Genomic DNA, 14,348 nt, shown 5'->3' with positions numbered 1-14,348 from the left:
GGTGATGGAGAGGCGTCCTCTGGTGGCAGCCACAACCACTGGGCACCAGACGCAGAAGCGCAGTACCACACGTGCGCAGAAGCTCCCCTCCAGGTGGTACTGACGCTCGGTGGCTCGGGAGCCAGAGCACCAGGACAGCGCCCACCCGCAGAGCGGCAGGGGGGGAGTGTGGAGGGGCCACTTGCCAGGAGATGGGGGAAAAGCCCAGAGTTACAAAGAAAAAAAATGGTGCCCACCAGCTGAAGAAAGGCAGAGGGAGAGCAAATGAGGGCTCCTGCCAGTGTTTTGTTTTGTTTAAGATGTATTTATTTTATTTACTTTTTGTTTAAAGATTTTATTTATTTATTCATGAGAGACACAGAGAGAGAGGCAGAGACAGAGGGAGAGGGAGAAGCAGGCTCCCTGCGGGGAGCCCGATGCGGGACTCGATCCTGGACCCCGGGATCACGCCCTGGGCCCAAGGCAGGCGCTCAGCGGCTGGGGCGAGGCGTGGGAGGGCGCAGGGGGAGAGAAAGAATCCCGAGCAGACTGCGCGCTCAACAGAGAGCCTGACCCCGGGCTCCATCTCGGAACCCCAAGATCACGGCCTGAGCGGAAACCAAGGGTCCATCGCTCAACTGAGTCACCTAGGCCCCCCTGGGCTCGGTTCTTATGGCGCCACCGGGCCCCACACGTGCATCGGACCCGTGGTGGGCCTCTGTGATGAATCCCAGACGAGCAAGTGGGCCTGTCCACGCAAGGTGGCCCGGGGCCTTGACCCCGCGCTGGGGCGGGCGAGTCCGGTTGGAAGCCCCCGAGAGCTGTCTCACAGCCTCATGCCCTGTGGGTCTCCTGGCTGGAGCCTGTCGGTTTCCAAAGCGAGATATTTTGGGGGCTCATCTCACAGGTCCAGGTCTTAAAAGCTGGGGGTGCCCTATGTGGGGTTCAAACTATTAGGTCCTCAGGGAGAAGCCCTGGGTTTTGAGTTTCTTTCTGACTGGGGGTTGTTGCCCTGGGCGTGAGATTTAGGGCGAGACTGGGTCCCAGCTGCTCCTGCCTGTTTCTATGTGGATCATCTGTCCTTCATCTGATACGATGCCTGGGAATCACTTAGCCAGTTTCTAGGTTGATGTCCCCCCCCCCCCACACACACACACGGGGAAGGCATTCCACATATAGCTGTTGATATCCTGTGTTCACCGAGGAGGTGAATTTCGGATCTTAAGTCGCTACCTTGAACCAGAACACAAAACCTGTTTTTAAAAACTTTTAGCAATATGATTCTAATATCTTTCTGAATGAATAAAAATGTGGGGATGGATAATAAAATTTTGAAAAGAGGGAGCATGAGAAAATACTTACTGAACCAGACATTGAATATTATTATAAAGCCATAATAATAAAAAATAGGATGCTATAGGTGCTAAGAGTGATAGCATATAATATATAACTGTAAATAAGCAAATGCAAGGATATTTATTTATTTATTCATGAGAGACACAGAGAGAGAGAGAGAGAGAGGCAGAGAAATAGGCAGAGGGAGAAGCAGGCTCCATGCAGGGAGCCGGATGCGGGACTCGATCCCAGGACTCCAGGAGCACTCCCTGGGCTGAAGGCAGGTGCTCTCATGAATAAATAAATTTCAGGCAGTGCTTTACCAAGGAAGGGCCACTCAATAAATTATATAAAGGAAATAGCGCAGTATACAATAAATGGTAGCTAAAGAGAAAAGAAAATGAAACAAAAGAGGGGTGGAGGCAATGAATGACCAATATGTGTCATCACGAGGATGGCATGCACTTTTAGGAAGCCCCAGACTGATAAGGTGAGTACAGAGTCTAGGATATTAGCACAGATGGGAGAGTTGACAGGTACACGTTTCTAAGGCAAGTTGCTCCACAGTCAAGACAGGAGGACACTACACTAGGGTTTGGAAATAATAAGAGACCAATCAGAGCAGAAACTGAGCCATGGAAGGTTTAGTATTAGGAACTAGAACTTTTTGTTGTTGTTGTTGCTTCTTGATAAATTCATCAGGATAGGCTCAAGAACCCCTAGTCTAAATCTCTATTCTGCTATTTACTAGTGATAAAATAGGTTAACTTAATCATTCTGAACTTTAGTTTTCTTATGTTTAAGGTGAGAATGATAGTACTTGCTCCATAGAATTGTGAAGGTTAAACACATATATATTCCTTAGAAAATGCCTGGCAAATAGTTCTATATAAATATTAGTTAATAATGTGCCTTATTGTTGTTATTATTATTACTATTAAGCTTCTCCTATGGGGCAGGTATGGGAACTATGGAGATGCAGTCCTTGAGGGTCTCACGATCCAGTGTGGGAAGATGGATACTTTCAATTCTACGTAAAGTATATTAAAATGTTAGCACTTTGTGGAATCCCAATGACTAGCTGTTTTGGATGTGACTTTTGACTTGGGTCTTGTGAGAGGAAGGAAAAAGTGGTGCTGGGAGATAGGGGATGGGGATGGTTTCAACAAGAGGGGGCATTGTGTTCACACACTGGTTGCCAAAGAGCACAGTGGGTTCAAGAGCAGCAAAAAGTTCATTGTTGCAAGGAGCCATAGAAAATAAACATTGACAGATTTTTTTTGAGGTGCTTAAAGGCCAGGGAGAGGAGTTTATGCTTGCGTGGCAGATGGCAGAGAGTCACCGCAGCTTCTTGATGTGAACAGGATGAAAATGATTTTTAAAAGATGCTTAATCTGATAATAGTTTGCAATATGTATTAGGATGAAGAAAAATGATGATGAGAACAAACAGGGCATTGCTTTAGCAATCCCAGAGTTGGGTGCTAAGGGGAAGGGAGAGAATGGTACAAGGCCAGGAGGGGTGCTTTGCAGAGGAAGCAACCACTGGATAAGTCAGTGGTTGGATTTCAAGAAACAAGAAGAACCTAGAATGGCTCCAGAATTGCTATAAGACCAGAACAAGGGTAGCTTTTAAGTGAGTTGGGGATAGTTGGGAAGGGCAGTTGAGCAAAGAGTAATTCTCCAAATGATAACAGAGTGAACGTGAAGGAGATGCAGTTTTTCAAAATGAAGAGAAGGTTCTATTACCCAGAAGAGGGGGAGCTGGGGAGGCAAAAGTCATAGGCTGTGTTCTGAAGGAGCCCTTAAAGTGGTTGGATCATATATAGGAATTTTACTGAAAGAGAAATTCCCTGAAAATATAAAATTAGAAAAAAGAAAGAAAAGGCATTATCTATATTAGGTGATGACCATCTGGGACTGTGTGGTCAGCTATCCTGCTTAGCAGCTCACATGTCCCAGGTAAAACCCAGATGAGGGATCTTGACTTTTGAGGAAGCCAAGTGTCCCGGAAGCACCCCTACTGCATTTGTAAGTATCACTGCCTTGCCACCTTCTCTGTGCCCATCCTCCACTTTGTGAATAGGGTGGAATGTTATCGGGGTTTTTTTCTTTCTTTTTAAAAGATTTTATTTATTTATTTATTTATTTATTTTTAAATTTTTAAATTAATTTTTATTTATTTATGATAGTCACAGAGGGAGAGAGAGAGAGAGGCAGAGACACAGGCAGAGGGCGAAGCAGGCTCCATGCACCGGGAGCCCGATGTGGGATTCGATCCCGGGTCTCCAGGATCGCGCCCTGGGCCAAAGGCAGGCGCCAAACCGCTGCACCACCCAGGGATCCCTTTATTTATTTATTTGAGTGAGAGATAGAGGGAGCACAACCAAGGCAAGCGGCAGAGGGAGAAGCAGACTCCCTGCTCAGCAGGGAGCCAGATACAATGCAAGGCTCCATCCCAGGGGCCTGGGATCATGACCTGAATGGAAGGCAGATACCTAACCGACTGAGCCACCCAGGTGCCCCTCATGGTTTTTTCCTGTCCTAAGACACCTAGAATCTGTGAGTTGGACACGAAAGGAGAGATATTGAAATAGAAACATTTTGTAGATAAGTGCAAAGATTCTCAACGTTCCCCAAAGGTGTGGTATTTTGTGCCAGATCTGAGGTGTTGTGAATCTCCATACTGCTGAGACCCCAGCAGCGATGGGGCACTGTTCAGGCTGGTTGGGACCAACTTAATGACTAGACTCTGTACCCTCTGGATTTTGTAGTAATTAGTTTTGTCTGGTGTGTGAGAAACACGAGAACCAACAGCCAAGGGAAGGATATGGTGGGCTTTTATGATTGTTCCTCTCAACATCAGAGTGACTTGATGTGTCTTTAGATTTAGGATTTTGGTGATTGTACCCAGGCATTTACGAGAGATTTTTTTTTAAACAGATTGATTCTTTAAAAAAAAAAAATAGGGATACCTGGGTGGCTCAGCGGTTTAGGCTTTCGCCCAGGGAGTGATCCTGGAGTCCTGGGATCGAGTCCCACATCGGGCTCCCTGCATGAAGCCTACGTCTCCCTCTGCCTATGTCTCTGCCTTTCTCTCTCTCTCTCTGTGTCTCTCATGAATAAATAAATAAAATATTTTAAAAATATACTTAATTTATTTAAGAGAGAGTGAAAGCAAGAGAGCGAGAGAACAAGTGAGTAGGGGAAGGAGCAGAGGAAGGATAGACCAACTCCAGGCTAAGCAGAGAGCCTGACCTGGATCTCACAACCCTGAGATCATGACCTGGGCTGAAATCAAGAGTAAGACACTGTATTGACTGAGCCACCCAGGTGCCCCATGAGAGATTTTTAAGCTTTTAAGGCATTTCTCCTGTTAATATTATTATTATTATTATTAATTTTTTCTCTACTGAGTAGAAAACTATCTTTGTGAAATATACCTTTAACTTGATTATTCCCTCTTATTTTTCCAGGATAGAACACCCTCTGAAGTGCCATCCAGGAATAAATCTTACACAAATGACTTCTTATATACCAGGGAACTGAATTGACTACCTGTTTGTTTTCTTCTAAATTTTGGAACAGGCTTCTTCTCTCTCTTTTTTTAAGAATTTTATTTATTTTTTTAAAAAAGATTTTATTTATTCATGAGAGACACACAGGGAGAGAGGCAGAGACACAGGCAGGGGGAGAAGCAGGTTCCATGCAGGGAATCCGACGTGGGACTCGATCCTGGGACCCCAGGATCACGCCCTGGGCTGAAGGCAGGTGCTAAACCACTGAGCCACCCAGTCATCTCAGCTTTCCTCTCATAACAGTACATTGCCTAGTTGTTTTGTATAGACCAGATATCTGAGCTGTATGCCAAGTGTATTATATTATTTCACATACTGGTAGAAAGAACATGTATTTTTAAATAAGGCATTTGTAACTTTTGCTTGAATGTATAAGTGATGGGGTTTCTTGGCAAGATATGTCTATAAGGCACACTTAAGGGAAGAAATGGGAGTGTGAGCTACGAACTATACTTTAAGCAATAAGCAGTGCATGTGATCACATTGATAATAGAAATCGTGTCAATTATCAACAACTGCTCAGATCACAGTGGGCAGCCCAGCTCAGATCTGGAAGAGCTGTCTGGTTAGCTGATCAGTCTTAAGCTATTAGGGCTCCTGACGTAAACGAAACCACCCAGCGCAGCTGACCACATCCACCGCCTAGCTAACTGAGGAGAAACTCGAGCTGACTACTTTGATCATACTGGAAAGTTAAGATTAGTTTCACTGGGAAATACGTTTAATCAATTTCTCATTTATTCCTACAAATTAAAAGGTGAATCAACAAAGAGGTCGAAATGAACATAGTTTGTTTTCCAGTCAAGATTATGGTGCACATGCAAATTTGTTTCCTGTTTTTTTTTCACTTGTCATTGTAGCAAAATGCACTCTTCCGTTATTACTGACTTTTATAAGCATCCTTTGGTATAAAGTATTTATTCAGTTATAAGTATAATAATGTTGCCTTTGTGTTGGAAATTTAAATTGTTTTCTTTGATTTTATAAATAGTGATGCCATTGATATACATAAAGCCCTCTTCAATTTTCTTATAGATTTCTAGGAGTGGAATCACAACATCTAATTAAGTTAATATTTATAAGACTGCTCATATGTATTCTCAAATTATTTTTTAGAATGGTTATATTGTAGCATCTGAAAGTGCTCACATCACCACACCTCAGTAACACTGGTTCTAGATCTCTCTATGAAAGACACATAATAAGTTACCACTATTTTTAAAAAATATTTTTATTTATTTACTCATGAGAGACACAGAGAGAAGGCAGGGACACAGGCAGAGTTAGAAGCAGGCTCCTCACAGGGAGCCTGGAACTCGGGGATCACAGCCTGAGCCAAAGGCCGACGCCCAACCACTGAGCCCCCCAGGCGTCCCTGTTACTACTATTAAGAGCATCATTGGAATGTGTACACATGTGCATAGTGTAGTGTAGTATGTGTGTATTTGTCTACCTGTTACTGAATATGGAAAAGGAATTCTGCAGAGGGAGTCTGGTAGATGTAAGTTTTCTGTGGGACTTGCTTTTGATTTCTCTTTTTTATCTTTTTTAGTTTTCCTTCTTTACCTCGCAGACTTATACTTTCTCCTTCATTAAGAATGATGGGGTGTTCAGGGACTTTGAAACATATTTTTTTCATCTAAAAGTGAGGTATATACGCAATGATCACTTCCTAGTAGAAATATGAATGAAATAGCTGCAGGTAGTGTGTAACATGATAGCCCAGGTGCCCTGCTCAGTTGGCCTTTAGGCCTGTGTCTGCTGTTCCCTCTTCTGGGATTATTATCCCCTCCCACACATAGTCTGTGGACTCCTAGAAACTTCAGGGAAACCTTTTCTGATGACTGTAAGTCTTCATGGCCTGCTGAACTTCACCTACCCATTTGGACATTTTCATATGATCCAAACAGGGAAAATACTGAGTCCTGTGATACACAAATGTTGAAATTGTGGGGCTTGTTTCAGGAGAAATTTATGTGGGTTAAGACTACTTCTCAGGGGTCAGTTTCTCTCTCTGTATCCACAGGCTTCCTCTGTGCTGTCCCCACTCTCCAACATTGTCTTTTGTGGTGGCAAGTTAGAGCTGCCACATTCGACCTTCTGTTCTCTCTCACTCAGGAACGTGGGAAAAGAGAGCTTCCTTCTCTCTGATGGATGGCTCAAACTAAAGTTTGGGAACTGTGTCTTATTAGTTTTGATTTGTTTTCCTTAGATCATGAGCTCTGTCCTGAACCTATCCCTAAACAGAGAAGAACAAAGTGAGCTGATTGGCTTGGCTTTAGGTCACATGGCTCACCTTTGCACCAACTTTGAGGTGGAATCGATGCCTGCCAGAACAAAGTCAAAGGCTATTCTAAAAGTAGCATGCCTGGCAACCACATATGATAACTCACATAGCTCTGCATTCTAAACATCAGTCTTCTCCAATAAACTATAAGCCCCATAATCCCAAGGCCAATGTCTGTCCTTTTCTTCAATGTCAAACCACAAGCCTTGTACATAGTAAGCCCTTAGTGAATACCTATTGAATGAATGCCTCTCATTAATGTCTCTGCTATTTTTGGTAAATATAAAATTGTGCTATGGTAGAGTCTATGACACTTTCAAATAATCCTTACAGATTGTTAAAATTTATGAAGGTCTTACAAAGGGCTCCCCCCCAATATAAAAATTGGCAATTCAACTGGTAACTTTATCTATTTTGTAACCTGTAAAAGCAGGCTTCCCTTCTTTGGCAATATTTGTACTCAGGAAGCCCATCCCCATCCCCAGGGTCTTTTATTTTCTTCTAGCTCTGGGCATGAAAACATTGAATCACCATCCATCAGCACATGGTAGCCTCCTTCAACATTCTAGGTACTGGGGACACTGCTTAGAGCTTCGAGTGAGCCTCTGAACATGAAACATCCATACATAACACAAATGTTAGAATTCTGTAGAGCCTATATTGTAAATATGAAAAGTTTAGCAATTTTTCTAATATAAATGGGGATATGCAAGGTCACTGAGCATGATATTAAAAATTATAATGACAGGGGATCCCTGGGTGGTTCAGCGGTTTGGCGCCTGCCTTTGGCCCAGGGTGTGATCCTGGAGTCCCGGGATCGAGTCCCACGTCGGGCTCCCGGCATGGAGCCTGCTTCTCCCTCCTCCTGTGTGTCTGCCTCTCTCTCTCTATGTCTATCATAAATAAATAAATAAATCTTAACAAAATTATAATGACAGCATTAAAAAGGGCTAAAAAGCATCAATGATAGGAACAAAGAGGAATAAGAGTTTAGGCAAAATTTGTATATTCTCCTTCAGGATTTGGAGCCTGATATAATCCAACCAATTCCTTTATCTTTGTAGGCCACGCTATTGACCTCTTTGATATTTTTTGTGCTGGCTCTGAGAATCTTATCATAGTGCTGGGAGGTACCTGTGCTCCTTTTCATGAGCCAGTGCCTTCCCAATTAGAATGGCTTTCCCTGCTACATGGAGGGATCGATGGATTGATCATGACTTAGGAGCTGCCAAGCACTAAAGCCATATCTGCTTGCTGACTGGCCAATATGTCTGGCATAGAAAGATAGGGGACAATAAATATCTCCATTTCAGGTATTCAATTAGGATACAGTGGTGGACAAATTTCCAGAAAGCTATGGTGAGGAAAGGTTTCCCTTGGAATTGGAAAGGGAATAGAGGCCTATGCAACTGAGACAAGGGTAGTCAGGGGCACACTGCTTGGGTATAGTGTATGGGAGTCAGGACAGCAGCCATGCGGAGGGAGCCTTTGGCTGCCAAATATTGCCACAGTCTAAAACAGCTGGATCTTATGGGGTCACGCAGGCTAGGACCATGCTCATCTCTACTGTAACCAGGTCTTGTCATTACTAGACCCAGAACTATTCTGGTACAACTGTGTGTGTGTCTGTGTGTGTGTGTGTGTGTGTGTGTGTGTGTCTGTGTGTGTGTGTGTGTGTGTGTGTGTGTGGTATTCCCATTGATGCCAGAGACTGAATTCTTTCCCCTATAGTATCATTTTGGGTATAGATGAATGCTAAAAGTTGCTGTGAACTTGTGTTCATAAACTCTTTGTCAGACTAGCACTTTTGTTTTTGTTAGAAAACCTCAAACACCTCAGTGATAACCTTGATGTTTATAAAGGTAAAAGAATAACATAAAAATCACTTTTAATCCACCAATTTGAGATAATCACTTTCTGTATATTGATACAGATTCATTCTCTCTCACTTCTCCCTCTCTGTCTCTGTTTTTCCTTCTCTCTGTCCCTCACTCCCAAGAGTAGGATGATATGGACATTCATCTGGACATCCAGATTTTTTTAACCTGGCTTTTTCACATACACACATACTTGCATATACACCGACTGTATTCTGTGAAAATGTTTATAAGTCATTAAATATTTTTTGTAATATTATTATCAGTGAATGAAATATGTTCTACAATTTATTTAACAATGCCTGGATTGCTGGACATTGTTATTACTTAAGTTCTATTGCTGTTACAAACATCCTTCTGATAAGAAATGTATAAATCTTCGGGTGCATCCATTACTTTATATTTAAGATCATTTCATAAACTTTAGAATATTTGGCCTGTAATTTCCCTCATGATTTCTGATGGCTTGTTGACCCCAGCTTGAGAATAAATTCCTTTGAGTAAATTCCTGAAAGGGAGAATTGCCAGCTCAAAGGGTATCCAAAATGGTAAGGCTTTTCATGTTACTCCACAGGCCCCTGCCACTTTGCTCCCTGCAAGGTTATGAACTGTGATTCTAGGATTCAGCGGGCAGGTTCTTTTTTGGGTGACAAGCTGCAGAAATGCTCTTCTCCTCTAGATGGCGATGTTGCATCATGTTGAAAGAGCCATGCCCCAGGCATGGAACGGATAAGGACAGTTTTCACAATTGTATATGGATCTGCTAAAATAAGAGAGACAACAATGGGGAAGTGGTTAGTTATATAACGTTTATCTATAAAGTATTATTTATCCAAAGCCAAGAAGCCACAAGTTCTTTCTTGGCATTAGCTCTTTGTGACATGCCTCTGAAGAAAGGGGTAAGTATTTACAAGGCTGAGCTTGCGGATCATGCAACTTAAAAAGATGAAAATATACTCCCATCCACTAAGTTTTTGTTTTAATGCTTACACTACACATTTTCAGGCTATTTCTCGAAGCGACTTTGCAGTGGACCACCTCACTTTTCCTCCTTAGGCCCAACTATGACCCTCCAGTAAATCTTCTGTCTCTGGGTTTTTCCTGATTGGCAGGCATGAAAATCTTCACTTTTCTGAGGACAAGAATGGTTGTGTGTCCTGCAAGTCACTTACTCATCTCTCTCTCTCTCTTAATCTTTCTGGCCAGCCTATCTCCTGCATAAACAGAACTTGAATTTTAATACAAGAGTTTCTGGATGGATGGCCATTTTTTAGGACAGCCTGAGGCCTCTTTACAGTCATTGAAGAAATGTAAGAATCTTGTTGCTCTTTGGGACAATCATGCTGTCCTTGGTCTTGTTCTTGTGTTAGTCCTTGTTCACTTGCAAACTCCGGTGCATCTTCCAAGACATGACTCTACTCAAATAGCTCATTCTCTGCACAGCTTCTCTTGGCCCTTTCTAGGTCCAGACATAGTAACTACCCTCTTTGTGCTCCCAAACACAACCATTCACTCTTCTTTCAAAAATGGTTATTGAGTGCCAACTACATTTGAGGTTCATAGCAAATAAGGCACATGTGGTTTCTGCTTCTCGGAGCTCAGTAGTAAATGAAGTATCATGTAATTATAACAATATTTTCAAAAGTATCATAAAAGACAAGTACATTTCTTGTAAGAATTATAAGTAAATTCTTACAGAATTTAAAACAATCTACTTTGGGAAGCCAAGGAAGACTAGGAGTTAGTTTAGTGAAGGGAAAAGGCTGGGGGAAATGAGGCAGGGAGGAAGCAGTGCACAGAGCCCCAGAGGAGGGGACATAATACACATGAGATTCTGAGAGTGCATCCAGATGCCTGGTGGAGAGGAGCATGAGATGGGGATGGAGAGGATCTTTCACAGCCTATAGGCCATGCTATGGACTTTGAATGTATCTAAAAGCATTTGAAAATCTATGTGAAAGTTCAAGATAAGAAAATAATAAGTAATGCTGGGGTGCCTGGGTGGCTCAGCAGTTGAGCATCTGCCTTTGGCTCAGGGCGTGATCCCAGGATCCAGGATCGAGTCCTGCATTGGGCTCCCTGCATGGAGCCTGCTTCTGCTCCCTCTGCCTATGTCTCTGCCTCTCTCTCTGTATCTCTCCTGAATAAATAAATCTTAAAAAATTTAAAAAATAATAAGTAATGGTATTAAACTTGATTTAGAGATGATCACTAGCAGATATAGCAGATATATGGAGAATGACTCAGTGTATGGTTGCTGGGAGATTAGTGGGGAAGCTATACAGTCTTCCAGGCAAAAGGTCTGGTGGTGGAGATGAAGAGGATGGGTTTGAGAGAGATGTAGGGGGTGACAGAGCTAGGAGTTAGTAACTAATTATATGGGAAGTGAGGGAGAGTAAGTAATCAAAGGTGGTGTCCCATTGTCTGGCTTCAGCAAGTAGTTGAGTTTATTAAAATGTGAATAACGGAAAGACAAACAGATGTGGGTTATGTGACCTCACAAGGTTATGAGGTCAGCTTTAAATAAGTAGCATCTATAACGCCTGAGAAATATCCAGGTATTATCGTTACAGGTACAGATCTGGGGTCCAGAAGACAGTTAGGTAGTTCAGTGATCTTAAAGTATGATCTCTAGACAGCAACATCACCTGGAAACTTAATAGAAATGCAAATTCTTGCACTCCATTTTGGATCTAGTGAATCAGAAAAAACTGGGACTGGGGTCCAGAAATTTGTTTTAACAAGCTCTCCAGGTGATTCTGATTCATGCTAAAGTTTGAGAACTACTAGGATATATCTCCAACATTTAGAAGTTTTGTAGAGGAGGATGAGTAAGCAAAGGATCCCAAGGAATGATGAGAGTTGTAGCAAGAAAACTGGGGAAGTGTGGAGTCAGAAGTGAAATGAAGGAGAGGTCAGCTGTGTGGAATGCTTCTCAGACGCCAAAGTGAGGACTGAAATGCATCCGTTGATTTAACAACATGCATCTTACTGGCAATTGTAGCCAGAACAATTATGAGGGAATTGTGGGGCAAATAGCCTGATGAATGTGGGCTAAGGAATGAGTGGAAGATAGAAAAGCGAGATGGCACATTACTCTTTGATAAGCTTGCCTTAGAACAGGAAATGAAAGATGAGTAATAGTTGATGGGGAATGTGAGGTTGAGGTTTTTTTAAATTGTGTTTTTAGCATACATCTAGAAAAGTGCATAAACCACAAGTATATATATATAGCTCAACTCAGAGAAGTTGGTGAACAAACTCAATTGTTTTTAAATCATTTTTAATTATTAGAAAAAACTTTTGAGATATAATGGATATATAGCATTATATTAATTTCAGGTGTTCAATATTTGTATGTATTGCAAAATGATCAACACAATAAGTCTAGTTAACATCATCACCATACCAGACTTAATTGTTTTTGATCATGAAAGTGGAGAACAATAAGAATGATAGCCTTTCCTGGGAGCACAGCTGCATTCTATGTCAGACCAAGCCTGCTCTCCACAGGATGGTTCACCTGAGCCCTTAGCCTGAGCAGGAGCTATCCTTTCTCCAGGCAGCCTGTAAAACTCAGCCAGCTTGTGAGAGTTCAGCTCCGGGGATGGATCCTAACTGGTTTGAATTCATCATAGTGATATCATTCTTCTTGGCAATGATTGGTTCAGTACCTGGTCTTGGCCAATCAGAGCAATTTTTACTGGTAAAGCGTTGGCCAACCAAACCAAGTTGATCCAATCTGAAGAAAAGGCTTTAACCTAAAGTTCAGGCGGTTGAGGTTCACTGGCTGGAGCAGCAGGTGTGTTTCTCTTGTAGCTGCTTATGGGCTTCCTTTCAACAGTGGAGTAAACCAGCCAGAAGACAAAACCTACACACAAAGGAGGGCAGAACAAGAAAATTGTAGAGAAATGGTGCCAAAGCCCTGACTGTATTATGCTCCCAGGTCTCGAGACCTGTGACTTTCCTGCTGTAGGAGATAAGTGTGATTATTAATTTGACCTATTTGGTTCAGGTTTTCTGTTGCTTAGAGCTGAAGGTATCCTAAAACAACTAGGTAAAAAAAAAAAAAAAAAAAAAAAAAAAAAAAAAAACCAACTAGGTATCATTGTTCTTTTGTGTACTAGATAAGGAAACTAAGACTCAGAGGTGGAATCGCTTGTTTTAGATCATGCAACTGGATATTTGAACGCATATGGGCTAGATTTTTTTTTAAAAAAGGTTTTATTTATTTATTCATGAGAGACCCATACAGAGACATAGGCAGAAGGAGAGTCAGGCTCTCTGCCGGGGTGCCCCATGCAAAACTCAATCCCAGGACTCTAAGATCACGACCTGAGCCAAAGGCAGACCCTCAACCGCAGAGCCACCCAGGTGTCCCAAGATCTCTTAAATTTATAAACTCCTGTGCAGTATGGTTCCAGCTGGTCTCTATTTACCAGAAGCACAACAGAAAACATATTACATCAACAAATAGAGTAAGCAGAGTTTAATAACTAGGCCCTTTACAAACGTGTGAACAGGATTAAATGAAACAAAAAATAGGTAAATGAAGCTCCCCCAGGCTAGCAAGAGACAAGAATCATTTATCCTACTATATTTAAAGAGGCAAGGATGAAGTGAGGAGATGGGAGACAATTAGGGGAAACTGGAGAGGAGTCACCCCCTGGGGCTAAGTTCTTCAATAGAGGATTGCAGCCATGACCCAAACTGGCAAGTCAGTGAAGGAACCTGGGTGATAAATATTCTGATTGCTTTCTTTTCTACCCTTCCAGTCTCCTGTTGGCTCCCTTGAGAAGTTAGTGAGCACAGAACTTGGGTGACACAGTCCATAGAACAGGAAATAGAGCCAGAAGAGGGTGCAGAACAGACTTGGATGAGCAAGTGGGAAATATTCTGCAGAAGGAATCTTTTGCTTCCCACCAGCTTCTCAAATTTGCCTAATGTTGCAGATTGGTTAACCTTAGAAGACTGGCTTGCAGGATATTCAGTAAGAAGTGTTGTTTTTTTTTGTTTTGTTTTTGTAATCAACATCCATGGAAGAAGAGCAAAGATGGGAGAAGTGCAATGCAGTGCCGAAAAAAGACTCAGCTAAACATGGTGGCTGGGTGGCACTTCGGAACTCTTCCAGGTTTGGGGTAAGGGACTTGGGCCTTCTATAGATCCCTATGATGTTCAGCCATTGGATGCAGACTCTGAGTATCCAAATGTGACTGTCAACTCAGACCCTTTGTCAACAACCCTTACAGTGTTTGTATTTCCCTTTCTCAAGTGTACAGTCTCTCAAACCAAG

Source organism: Vulpes lagopus, chromosome 6, assembly GCF_018345385.1.
Source record: "Vulpes lagopus strain Blue_001 chromosome 6, ASM1834538v1, whole genome shotgun sequence".
Taxonomy (NCBI): Eukaryota; Metazoa; Chordata; class Mammalia; order Carnivora; family Canidae; genus Vulpes; species Vulpes lagopus.
Note: the sequence above shows the minus strand (reverse complement) of the source record.